Source organism: Bombus huntii, chromosome 13, assembly GCF_024542735.1.
Source record: "Bombus huntii isolate Logan2020A chromosome 13, iyBomHunt1.1, whole genome shotgun sequence".
Classification (NCBI taxonomy): Eukaryota; Metazoa; Arthropoda; class Insecta; order Hymenoptera; family Apidae; genus Bombus; species Bombus huntii.
This window is the reverse complement of record NC_066250.1, coordinates 660,504-673,405: the sequence shown is the minus strand read 5'-3', so window position 1 is coordinate 673,405 and position 12,902 is coordinate 660,504. Positions and strand designations below refer to the sequence as shown.

General features: G+C 40.8%; 1 protein-coding gene across 6 annotated transcripts in view; it reads left to right on the top strand.

Annotated features, from left to right (window-relative positions):
* The window catches only part of LOC126872287 (talin), a 43,935-nt gene that overhangs the window by 9,778 nt on the left and 21,255 nt on the right, over window positions 1-12,902 (top strand). For 3 of the 6 annotated variants that reach the window (XM_050632020.1, XM_050632015.1, XM_050632019.1), the window contains exon 2: window positions 839-940. The exons of 1 other annotated variant lie outside the window; for it this stretch is intronic. The gene's annotated coding sequence lies outside the window, so the exon portion shown is untranslated. Of the gene's footprint in view, window positions 1-838; window positions 941-5,253; window positions 6,717-8,511; window positions 9,016-12,902 lie in introns of those variants that run through there. 2 more of the 6 variants (XM_050632016.1, XM_050632017.1) reach the window with 2 other exon arrangements.

Genomic DNA, 12,902 nt, shown 5'->3' with positions numbered 1-12,902 from the left:
GTGCGTCTGTGGTAATGGCAAAGATAGGGAAATCAGTAGCGAAGGGTTAATAGCTAACTCGTAAAATCTTCCAAACGTTCGACGATTCTCCTTTCGTTTTATAGAATACTCTACTTTTTCTCTCGTCATCTTGTCTTTGCACAAGCTTCGTCCGTTAATTGTCGTCTTCGAGTTCGATGTTTGTTCTCGGGGATGCTGAATTTTGCGAAAATCTCGTTGGCGCCGTCTTGCTTGTTGTCTCGCGAAAATAGAGTTCTCCTGGTCCTCTGACGTTTCAGCCGATCCGTAAACTCTCTCGGTCAACGATACTTTTTTGCTTCTTTCGTTCTTCGTCTCTGTCACGTGTCAGAGCAGTCCCGGTTGCACCTGCTCTACCTCCGGGAGAAAATTTTCCCCTTCCCTTCATCCTTCCACCTTTCGCCTTTCCTCTCGAAGAAGTTAATACTCGCTCGATGCGTTGCACGACGGAGTTATCGATATGATTTCTTTCCGGCCGTTTCTTCCCTTTGTTCTGGCCAAGAATAATTCAGTGCTTCTGTATCTGTTATTCAAATTGTGGCCGCGTTTTTCGCGCGTCTCACGCCGCGCGCCGGCTTTGAATTTCAAATCCGACGAATCACACGATAGATCGATTACTCGAAGTAAGAGCGACAGGATTTAGTTTCATATATTCATACCTGTGACTTTGCGTTCCACGATGGCATTTTGTCTAAGTTCCTACTTTTCTTTCTGCTTCGTTCAATTATTTCAAACGAAATATTTTAATCGATCGGATACTAAATCGCAACAAAGTACGATTATATAAAGAGATAAAAAGTAATAGGTTTATTTTGATTAGTTTTCAGAAGTGCCTGAGAAAGAAGCTGCAAGAGTTGTAGACACACACGCACACAGGAGGAACGAAGTATTCCGCGACGTAAGAGAGAAACGATTTTAAACTGTAAGTACCAACGATTCGAGCAGTCAGTTCCGATTTGCAAATCACGTTTGCTCGGTGGCCGGTTCGCTTTCTCGTCGAGATCCTCGTAAAGCTTTACACGCTTCTGCGGCCTCTTCTCCGACTTTCTTCGTCCCTCTCGGTCGACTATGAGTCAGACGAATCGTGAAAGTGTCTACTACCCCCGCGGTATCCCATAAACTCAGCCCTGCGGACCCTGCCCTCGCGTCAAGTCCACGAATTTATCTCTATTCCGCGAGACAGCCGGCCGAACGATCCTTCCTGCGACCAATATGGAATACTTCTGGCCCATAAGCCCGAAAACGCGATACTTAATTGCGACAAATATGGCCCATAAAATTTGAATAGGCATCCGGCATGATGAACGAGGGTTCTTCGGGTCACACGCACCTTTTTCAGCGAATCGGTTGCAGGTTGATTCCGTGGTTTCGCTGTGTATACGACACGGATCCGATTCAGTTTATTAAGACCCGCAGAAGACAATGATTTTTTATTCGTAATAAGATTTCGTATACGTTTCGTAAGCTTGAAACTTTTTTGGAACGGGCAAAAATTCAGCTGGTGGATCGTAGTGGATACGGGGCGTGGAGACGAGGACGAAGTTCAGGTAGAGCATGGACGAGTTTCGCGAAATTAAATTCTTGAGGGAAGGTTGAAATTTTCGGCTCGAAGGGTTAGAAGCGAAAGTTGGCGTCTCTTGTTCTTAGAATTATTTGGAAATTTGTACGAACAACGTCCGTGAAAAGTGAATCCAGTGCTATGACGCAATACGTCGATACTGTCGAATTTCCCATATAGTATCTTTCATAAATCAAGTATAGAGTGCTAAACGAACCGTTGCGAACGCCGCCAAAAGTCGAAGATCTCTGCCGACTGATTTCGCTCGTATCTCGTTAAAGTATCTATATTCTCTGTTTCGTGGTGGTTGATCTATCTACGCATCTGTCGTGCTTTGCACGCGAACGGCGTTTAGCGTGCGTTGAATTTGTTTACTATTTCGTATCGCTATTGGAGTCGTTTTAGGACTTCGATCGTAAATTGCATAGTTTATTATCCGAAAGATACATCGGAAAATATATCGTATCAGTATCTTGTCGGGCATGAATTTTTATGACAGCAGTAATCGCGTATCGTTGTTGAATAATTTGTATTATTTGTATCCGATGTTTATGGAGTTTAGAACGATTATCGATACGAGTTGACCGTGACCAGCGACACAGATCGCCTACGAAGTGTTAAGATTCACAATATCGAGCAGATGTCAGACATCCGATTATCGTTTCCAGGTTTTATATTTTTTCATCTGTCCAAGTAAGATATTTAAACGATATTTACTAGAAACAGAATAATCGCATTCGCCAGAAAGCCAGCGTAGCGCAGAAATGAAAAAAATTTGAGCTTTTGAGACTGCTAATTTGGCTGTTAGGAAGGACGCGATTGGACACATTGATTTATCATGATGCACGAGCACACCGTTCAGAATACGCGTATCTCGGTGAGGTTAAACAAGCAGCCAATGGTAATGGTCCAGACATTTTGGCGCCGACGATACGAACTGTTGTACAAAGTCGTCTACTAACAAACAACCAGCGCGCCAAGTCTGATCCATACAGCACTTCCGGTTTTGCTGACGACCGGCTGGAAGTTGGGATGGCGAGTTTACGTAACCTCGAGCTCCTGCGTCCCTCTTCCTTTTTTACTTTCCTTCTCTTCCCTTTTTTTTTCTTCTTATCTCCTCGTTAAATTCTCATCGACTTTTGTTAACTGCAGGGAACATTAAATTTTTACATTGTTTCATACTATAGTCGCTTGTATAACTACGGTGGATCATCTTTTAATTTAAAATCTCTTTAAACAATATCGCAAGTTCCATCTTCTACTTATAAGAAAGTGTATAAATCATAGTAGTTCCAAATATATATCGGCCGGTTCGTCGAAAAATAGCGTGAAATGTTTCAGAATATGTGTAAACGTTATATTCCATATATATCGAAGACCAACGATACCGAGCGTGCTTAATGAAAACGTACTTCTAAAAAGGTTGACGCGTGTGCGGCCACCGCGTCACGTTGCCCGATTAACGGTATCTCTAAGCTCGACCATGGTGTATCGACTTGGACGAAGCGGCACTTTCGGGAACAAAATTTTGCATCAGAAGTCGGGGCCATATGGATTTAGGGCGGGCGGTAAGTTGGATCGACAGGCGCATTGTCAGTGCGATTAATCGAACGATAAGTTGGACCGTATACGAAGAGAGTGATTGACGCTACCACGATAAGGCTTGATGGCTCCGAGAGAGGGACAGTCCAATCGAGAAAATAAGAGAGACGCGGAAGGAGTGAACAAAAACCGTGAAAAAGGGATACTCTCAGCGAGGTTCTTAGCTTTGTCCCTGAAGAAAACCACCCCACGTGTTCCCGCTCTACCTTTTTCCTACCTTCCTTCCTCTTATCCCCTTGCTCCTACGTTTAACAGAGTAAATCGTATCCACCCTCGTCGTGTTTCACAATTGTTTCGGACCACCTTGCGGCTCCCTTAAACGTGTTTCGATAGCGAAACCTGGTAGTTTCCCCTCGTTCTCTTTGAATCTCTGACGCTGTCGTTCGAAGGAAATTCAGGTTTCTACTTAATTTTAGGTCCGGTAATAGCCCGGGCTTTTGCTTAGATTTTATAAATATTATTTGGATGGAAGATTTGTAGTTTGTAGTAACTGCGAGATGATTGAATCGTGTATCGCTAGAAAGAAATAAAACAGCCTTTACCGCATTCGCGCGAAATATTATACTGCTTCACGCTTCGATCTTCTCTGCTTCTCTGGAACTAATCCATTTTTGGCCCTAGAAGGGTGAATCATCCCTTGTACCATGACATTTCGTTGAATTTCGCCTCAACCACTTAATGGATGACAGAACATTCATGGAACAACGGTATTTCGACAATTTCCTCCTTGAATTATTGAAATAAAGTTACAATCGATTTTGTTGTTATTGTATACTTTTGAGATATAAAACACGAGATATCTCACTGACGGTACGTTGACAAAGAGAAATGATAATTCAGTTTAATAATTTCATTTATCAATCTATTACTTACTTCAGTCGGGCAGTTAAGGAAAGAAAGGAGCAAAATGTCGATTGTTGACGAAAGGAAGATCGTATTCTTGCTTGCGAAGGATGCAAGGTGTTATCATCCCCGTACTGTTTTGCAAGCATTCATGGTCAGCTAGCTGACGTTCGAACGAAAGTGCCGCTGCATAAATTGCCTGTACATCTCAATTCACCCCCCGGGATGGTGACCATTCTCTTACACGTCGTGCTCCCGAGTGACACTCTCCTGCCCCTCGATGGCTGACCTCCCTCCTGCGAACTCGCATTACCATCCCTTTGCACCCCCTCATCTGCTATAGCCCGATCCTCGTTCAACCTTTTGTGCGCTTGCTTGTTTAAATTCGGCCCCAAGAAAATTACCAAAATCGTTATGAAAATTTTCGACTGATCCGGGAATCTCAAAGCTCGTCTTCCTTTGACAAGAGATTAATCGAACGAATTGACCCTATCCAAAGCGAAAGATTGCACGCTGTTTCTCCCCCTTCCCGGAATATTAGATTCTTTTTGGATTTTACTTACAGGGTTTACATACAGAAACAGTTCACGGAGTTTTCATTAATGAAATAGCTTTGGGTTAGTCACATTTATTTTTCACGTCGAAACAATCATCGTAATCAAGCTTGTATCGTTCTCCCAAAATTTATATTATTCGTTTTAAAATTCGTTTTTAAAATTTTAATTATTCGTTGTATCAAAAGAGAAGGAGCTGCGACTTTCTTTAATTATCAAAGCCCAAGGAAAACTTCCATCGTCCCTTAGTCAAGACAAAAAGGCGAAGAAAACGGTACTGCAAGATGATTCTTTGATACATTTTTTAAAAAAATGTTACTTGACAACTTCGTTTAGATCACCAAACATCAAGACAAATTCTCATCCCTCGAAGTTAAAAAGAAAGAAATATGAAGAAGATCGTGGCGAAAGATAGGTAGATATTGTTAACTGAAATTTCAACAGAAGCGTTGTTCTTTCTGGCGCGTATGTATGCGTGCGCGACGATGCCCAAGAGGGGTGGCTGGATCGCTGGATGCGACTCAAACTCAGTGGGGGTAGAAGGAAAACTACCACCATCGGTGTCGACCAATCGCCGTGTTGAGTCAACGTCGTTCTATCGGCGCATGTGCATCCTCTCTGGTGGTGTCTTTGGTTTGGGTACCGCGCGCAAGGCCGCAGACCTATCACTTCTTTGGCGACAGCCGTCGGGGTAACATCCTTGTTCTCGTCCTAGTCCTCGTCCTTGCATTGCCCCTCAACATCACGAATACCAAAGTTCTCTCTCGGTCTCTTCAGTTTCAATTTCAAATTCGTTCCTCCTATTATCTCCTTGTTTCCTCCATTCGTTTTCCTTTGCTCTTCTATATTTGTTCGTTTCTCATCCTTTCTTTCCTTCTTTCGTTACGGAAATTTGTTTATCCTCGGTTGAAGGTCCCCGTTGACTCTGTTAAAATCATCCGTCGACGCGTCCTTTGATTTGTTTTCGTCGTTAGTTTTCCAATTTTCTTCGGGGACGAATTGATTTTTCATTTTGTTACGATTTAAGATAAGTTCTTTTCCTTTCGAGTATTTTTTAAATTTTCTTTCACCGTTCGCAACTTGGGTGTCGATTCAGTGTCTTTGGTTTGGAAATTTGGAGGTTTCTTTCGAGATTTGCCTCTGTCTGGGTACTTCGCATTTTTCGAGGTAACACATTTTTTATTTCTTGTTCCCGTTTGATAATTCCGTTACATCGTGACTTCGGTTACTTCAACTGCGTATAGTACGTATTATATTTTTATCTCAGAGAAATAGAATTTCTTTCAAATGTTTATCTTCTTATTTTTCCGAATCTTGGAAATCATAAATTTCGAAAGAATCGTTTACTCGTTTTCAAACACAGAGAAATGTAACTTCGTTCGCCCACGTTTACTCAACATTTATTTCGAAAATAATTTACGTCGGTATTGTTTTTAATCGGTAATCGTAGGGCTGTCGCGACAGGAAAACATCTCCCGTGCCTTAAAGTGCCGTCCAAATTCGACCTGGTGACAATAAGCTAACGCTTTCATTTCACCTTGTTCTTTTCTTCTTTCTTTTTGTGGAAAAGGCCGTCCACGCTGCTCTCGTAACTCGTACAGATGACTATCTCGACTGGTCAGAGCCTTACCGAAACTGTGATCTTTTTAACCGATCGAACTCACCGTTCGCAGAGTTTCGATCGAAAAATTTCGTTTCACCTTTCGAGCTTACTTTTACGAATTGGCTTCGTGCCCGTTGTGCGCGAACCAGTTGCCTTAATTCGAGTTTAAGGGTCATTGAAACTTTATCCCTATCCCGACATTCTCCTCCCCTATTCTCCCTCGGATTTTTAACGAAATTTCGACGAAAACCTCGTCCGTCCTCTTCTGTGCCTTTCGAACTTCACAAAACTTCTCTCTCTCTCTCTCTCTCTCTCCGTTCTCTTTATTGCGAAATTGAAACTAGTGTCAAACACGCGCTCTTACACATACACACCGATACAATCGTCGCAAAGAAGGAGCAAAACGGTGAGAAAGAAAATTTCTGAAGTTTTTTGAACTGCTTTGTGCCGTTTCGTACGAAAATCCAGCGACAAACAGAAGAAATTCTGTAATCCAAATGGAAATCGAGACAAACGAGTGCAACATGAGTTTCGACCGGTGAGTAAAAATCGCATGCGTGTACACGTGTTGTTGATATTTTGTAATACGTATCTTATGGTAGTATTGGTAATTTTATTTCACTCGATATCTTTTCTGTGCGTTGGTTTGTTCTTGTTAAATCTGGGATAAATATTGGCTCACTGAACTTTCATTCTGTTTCTTGTTAATCGCGTTAATCTTGTTAATCTTGTTTCTGGCTTGTTAATCGAGTAACAAGCTTTATTCGTTAGGAGTATCCCGATTGAAAAATTTGAAATCGATTGTTCAAAAGTTTGATAAACATTTCTACGTTGCAGAAATGTCGTGACAAGTATTCGAATGGAAACGTTAGTCAGGAAATTTTTCTGCATCTGTTTGGTGAGAATTAAGAAAGTGCGCCAATTTTAGTTAAAAAGATATTTACGCGTGCAAAGATTGCATTAAAACGAACAAGACAATTTTAGGGGTGTGTTGAACGTTTTATTATATGTAGAATAGTCGCAGCATCGATCAGAAATTCCGCGAAACTTATCTCTGTCTCGAATAATCTTAGTAAACTTTATTCGTTCGTGATATTATAAAAAAACCGGGAAGAAAAAATGATAAGTTTCCTGGACAAGCGAACAAACGAGACTCTTTCATCCGAACAAAGCAATTGATTGCCGTGAAACAATCAAGATAGGGGACTCAATTATCGGGAGGGATGAATCGCAACAGACGATCTCGAAGGTCTCGAAATCAGATAGTATAATGCGAGGGTCAACTTTCCTCCCTTCGTCGAAGTCGTCGAACAGAGAGGGGGTGGTAATGGTCAGAATAGAGGGGTTTCCAAGAGTATATTTTTTAGGCCACAATTAAATCGTTCTTCCGGATAAATCTAAATAGTGGGTTTCCTGTCAACCGAACCCCATGCTTTTGTGACCAATTAGTGGCTTGGCGAATCGCAATTATGCCACGTATTGTGTTTCACGTGGCACCCTGGGGGGTTGAAAAGTATAAGTCGCTGGAATTTGGGGTTCACGGGGTAGTTATTAACCGTGATAACGCATTAACTCGATGATTACTCTATGATCGATCTCCTCGCGATATAAGGTTTACTATTAACGTTGTAATAGAAGATTTTTCTAATTTAAAGGTACCGAAGTTTCTATCCTTTGATTTTCTAAGTTTCTGTATGTTATCTCAAACGCAACTTAGGTAGCAAATTTCATCGCTCGATCGATATTTTTAATAGAGAATAACAAAGATTTCCACAGGAAATTTTACATAGGAATAGGAAAATTTTATAGAAATATCTATCTTTCTGAACAGTACCGTACTAACGTCAAAGAATATTTAAGTATTTCCCAATATATTCGTCGTTTGTTTGAACTTTGTTCGTTTTCCTTGAAACAAGCTTATCAACGCAGCAAATACCTCGGGTTCGACCAAACCAGCCCAGAATCTAGCTTTCTGAAGATTCTAACTGACCGTTTCCATACCGCAGAAACGGCCACTTCCTGTCTCTGCTTCTCACGAGTGCCCGACGAAAACAGAGAATTTGTTCCAGCTCGCACGTTGTTCGAATTTTCCACGGCTGGTTTACGGGGGTGTGTTACTGGGGCAATAGTGCGCAGAAGCTCCGAGCATCCCCGGTGTGAATTCACTAGCACCCTCCTGTCGTCTCCTTTCCCCCACCCAGGCCTTATTTACTTCCCCTTGTCCCTACCCCCCTCTCCTATGGCTCGAGGGGTGGTTTCCCAACAATCCTCTCGGTCACATTCGAGTCCCAGCCGAGACCGCGACGCATTCAGTTTCCGATCGCCGGTCTAACGGCACAACGTGTTAGCTCTGCTCGTGATTCCATCGAACAATTCGAACCACGCGCGTGTCTTTTAATCGGTTCGTTCGATTTGGCCGGCGGTTCGCGATGACTCGTTCATTCGTCGGTCGATCGTCGACGTTGAAACGTTGTGCCGGGTTTTGTGAACGCTTTTCGCTCCAAATGGATCCTCGACTTTGACGCGACCGAGTGACGAAATACGTAGCGCGTTGTTGTCTCCGTTCGAAAGCGAGTCGACGACGCAATGCTTCGAGGGTGTTTACAGTCGCGTGTGATGGTGCAGATGGTGCGACTGATGTTCGATCTTGCATACAGGGAGGCTTCTAGCTTCTCTATTGGTCACGTTTATTCAGCTAGCTTTGCATTTATTTCGAGGATGATATTGGAACATCATTTTTGAAATTTAACGTGATATTTTCGTGGGAAAGTTCGTGGCTATATGGACATCAGTTCGAACAACAGTTTCGTGAGAGTTGTATAACAATGTACATATAGGTTAGTTGGAATTTTCCCAAGCTTTCGCTTACTTCTATCTACTTGCTTTTCTTTGCATTTATTTTTAAGTTTGATTTAACAAATTTATTCTTGCAGTAAATTAATTTTTACATTTTGATAGTTCTCGTACTTTCTTGTACTTTCATACTTATATTACGCCATGTATTATCATGTATACGAAATAACCCGCGATTAGAGTAAATAGATTCGGACATTAAGAGGTTAAATGAGAATCTCGAGTATACGTGAACGCTTTACGAGGTAGCCTAAATATATCGCGTGTAATTTCTATTCATGAAGGGATAAAACACCTTACTTTCTAGTTTAGGAATATTTTAAGCCCGAAATATCATTATATAATAATAAAATAGTTCAATTACGATACAGAAATTTAAGAGGATTTTGCATCATAGATACACTGTTCGAGATTAATGATAATTGTTTCGAGGTACCTCTTTATTGTCCCTTGAATGATTTATTAATGGGAATCTCGATCGAACGATAAGCTTTCTATTTGCAATTCGTAACTGGGACAGGCCATATCTCTTTTTCAGTTGAAAATAGGAAAAAGTGACGGCAAAAAAAAGTTGAATGGTTTAACGAGGTCTAACTTTCTATAATCGTACTTTTTTCGTTAGTCCAGCGGTGCAGCTGCAAAGTGCAATTGCATTCGTCACTCTAACAGAGCCATTTCGCTTTTTGCATAAATCGATCGCCTTTATCATCCTATGTTTCAAATTTTTCTTCCCAACTTTTCTTTTCTTTGCTTTTTAAAAGAAAGACAGAGATAAAAAGTGGGACATCGATTATCAGATCCATTTACGAATGAAATATTTTATTATTTCTTTTAAAAACACGTTAATCCAATAAAATACACGACACTATTAGAATACGTCGAAGATAGAGGAATTAGAAAGACCGAAGTTGATGGATGGTACGATACCAAATGTGTTGAAGTACTGTTCGTTGCATCGTTCATTGTTCGTCATACTTGTATACGAAGACGCATAGTCATAGTTCGTGCGTTATGTGCTGGTATAGCTTGATGCTGGCCACATGGTATGAAACGTATTCAATCTTGTGGAAGAACATTGTCAAAAAGAATAGATAACGAAAGTTCCGTAGTTGCAACTTCTCGTAACGCATCTAGCTTTTTGCACTTTTTCTAGATTACGTAATTACATCTCTTAATTACATCTATACAACATTCAGCTATTTTGAAATATGTATGTATTCCCTTTGTAACGAAAGTTAAGGCGTCGATTATATTTCAGATCTTATTTTACTATTTTACTTCTTTTTTGCTGTATTCAAAGCCTATCCCAGTTACTTACTCTCACTTGAATGCATAGATAAAATTTAAAAGATGAATATGAGGTACTCGATAGAGTCCAAGGTAGTGGATTAAAATTTGGGTACATAATTATATACAAGAGGGTACGCCTCACCGATTTTAGTGATCTTCAGATATGTCGTTAAGGTCAACATTCTTCAAGGTATCGAAGGTATTGGTAACAATACCTACTTTTGCTATTTTTTATCTTGGTGTAGATTAGGTTGGATTAGGTTTATCTACGGATGATGTTATAGGTACGTTGGTGTCGCGATGGGTTTATACGTCTCATCTTTCGATTTGGAACCACAGGGAGATAAGAAAGGAACTCGGCTTAGCTACGCGAGAGCTACGAATATACATACGTATAATATCATCGTGTCCGTACATAAAGGTAATCCGAACCTAACTCACATTAAGATAAAAAATAGCAAAAGTATGAATATCTGGGAAACTAAAGCCGAGTCGCGGTTATACGCATAGAAGAAAAGTTGTTTGAAATCACGCTCTCGATAACATATTTGAAAATCATTGGAACGGGCGAGGAGTACCCTCTTCTATGTAATTACCCCAAATATAAGTTATTACGTATTTTTATCGTCACACGTAATCTATCGTTCGATTAGAATCGACCGAATGGATTCGCTTACTGATTACGCAAACAAATTCTATAAACGTTTCCGACACGATATCGAAACAATCTCGGTGAATGTTTGTTCCGGATTATCGGACTCGTAAATAATCGGTTCTCCATTGGAAAAAACACGCGTCGTAATTTAACACAAAACGAGACAATCTTTCCAGTTGCATGCCTTGTAAAGAGTTCCCCGTTTTTGATCGTCCGCTTTATTCAAGTCGATCGTTGATCGAGACTTCGTTAGGACGATGACAGCGATAAATACGCGAGTGACGTACACGAATCGAACGATGATTATATTTAACAGGCGGTTGTCATTGCGGGACGCGTGGAATTGAATCGAATATTACAAAGATCCGCCCGATAGAGGTCGAATTGCTCTTTTAGCCCTCCTCTCTCTCTCTCTCTCTCTCTCTCTTTCTCTCTTTTCTTCCTTTTCTATCGTTTTAGCGAACGTGCCAGAATTTCCAGGTGGTTTTTCACGATAGTGTGTGAGAGGGAGAGAAAGGGAGAGATAAAGAGGACACAGCGGAGAATAGATGTGAATCCGTGCTGCAGCTTCGCAGGGATAGTTAATTATCTTTACACGAGGAGCCTGCACCGGAAACGAAGACAGTCAACGTCCACGTCAGCCGACATTCCACGATCCTGGGTATCAGAGGAGTAGCCCAATTTCCAATTAGATACCTTGAATGCTGTGTAGTTGCTACTGCTGCGCCATTCGCGAAATTCAGTCGCACCGATCGTCGAGGTAGATAATCGGGATTCTTGATCATCCGTGACACATGGATGCCTCGCGGCTGGGAACCTTCACGTGCTTTGGTTGGCAAGGGAAACAGGGTTTGCAAACAGCGTTACGTTATACACAAAAATTTATTCGTAATAACTAATAATTATCTACTCTACCTGATTGACTTCTTAATAGCATTTCTAACTGTAACATTGCGAAGCGTTAGCCTTGGAAGGGTTAATGGGTGAAATTGGCTACATATAGAATCGAATTTAAGCGAAAGGGTTGAACTTCCCTTTGAGGGAGCGAAAGGACAATGAAGTTGAATATTCGCTGTTAACGTAACGACGTTAAATTGATACGTAATGCGACGATTAAAGTATATGCCACGTTGCATTTGAATTGCTGTAAACTGAAAGTAAATTTTGCTTTGATCGCGTTCATTTGCACGAATACGTCTGTAAATAACTAAAAAGTGTTAATCTTGACTAAATACCGGAATGTGCTTTTTTACCGGAAATAACTGGAATCACTCGTATTCGAAATAATTTAGTTATTTATATTTTCGCCGGTTTATTTTAATTCGTCTTTCTTTCTGTTAGTAATTTTTAACGATGGTAAGTACCTTCCGCTTTGGCTAAAGTTAGGCTTCCATTCGACGTTAGAAAGAGGAAATGAAAAAAATGAAAGTAAGAGGTCGATGAGAATTTTACCCGACGAAAGAAGTTAGTCCAATCGTTTCAAAGACGTCTGAAAGTTTCTAAAAAAAAAAAAAAAAAAAAAAGAAAAAAAGAAAGAAACAGTAGGGCGTCGGTTTTCCCCGGAGTGTAAGTTAATAAGTCATTCGAACAGCTCGTAACAGAGTTGGTAGTTACGGTCGAGGTCGTTCTTTACCAACTCCTGACGGGACGTGCAAAGGAAAACTATGCCATTGGACATTGTTGCGGAATCAATATTTGCCCAGATGAAATTGTCTCGATATTGCGCTGATGGATTATTTGTAGAAGTACAACGCCATTATTAATAAAATACAGCAAGAAATAAAATAAACTTTAAAAGTATATCGGTATGTGAATTTCGAGTTACAGACGGATAATTGAAATATAGAAATCTTTCCTACGTTCAGCCAAAATCGCTGCAGAAATTTTCCAAACGTCTCGAGAAGCTTCCGAAACAATTTCGGAGTT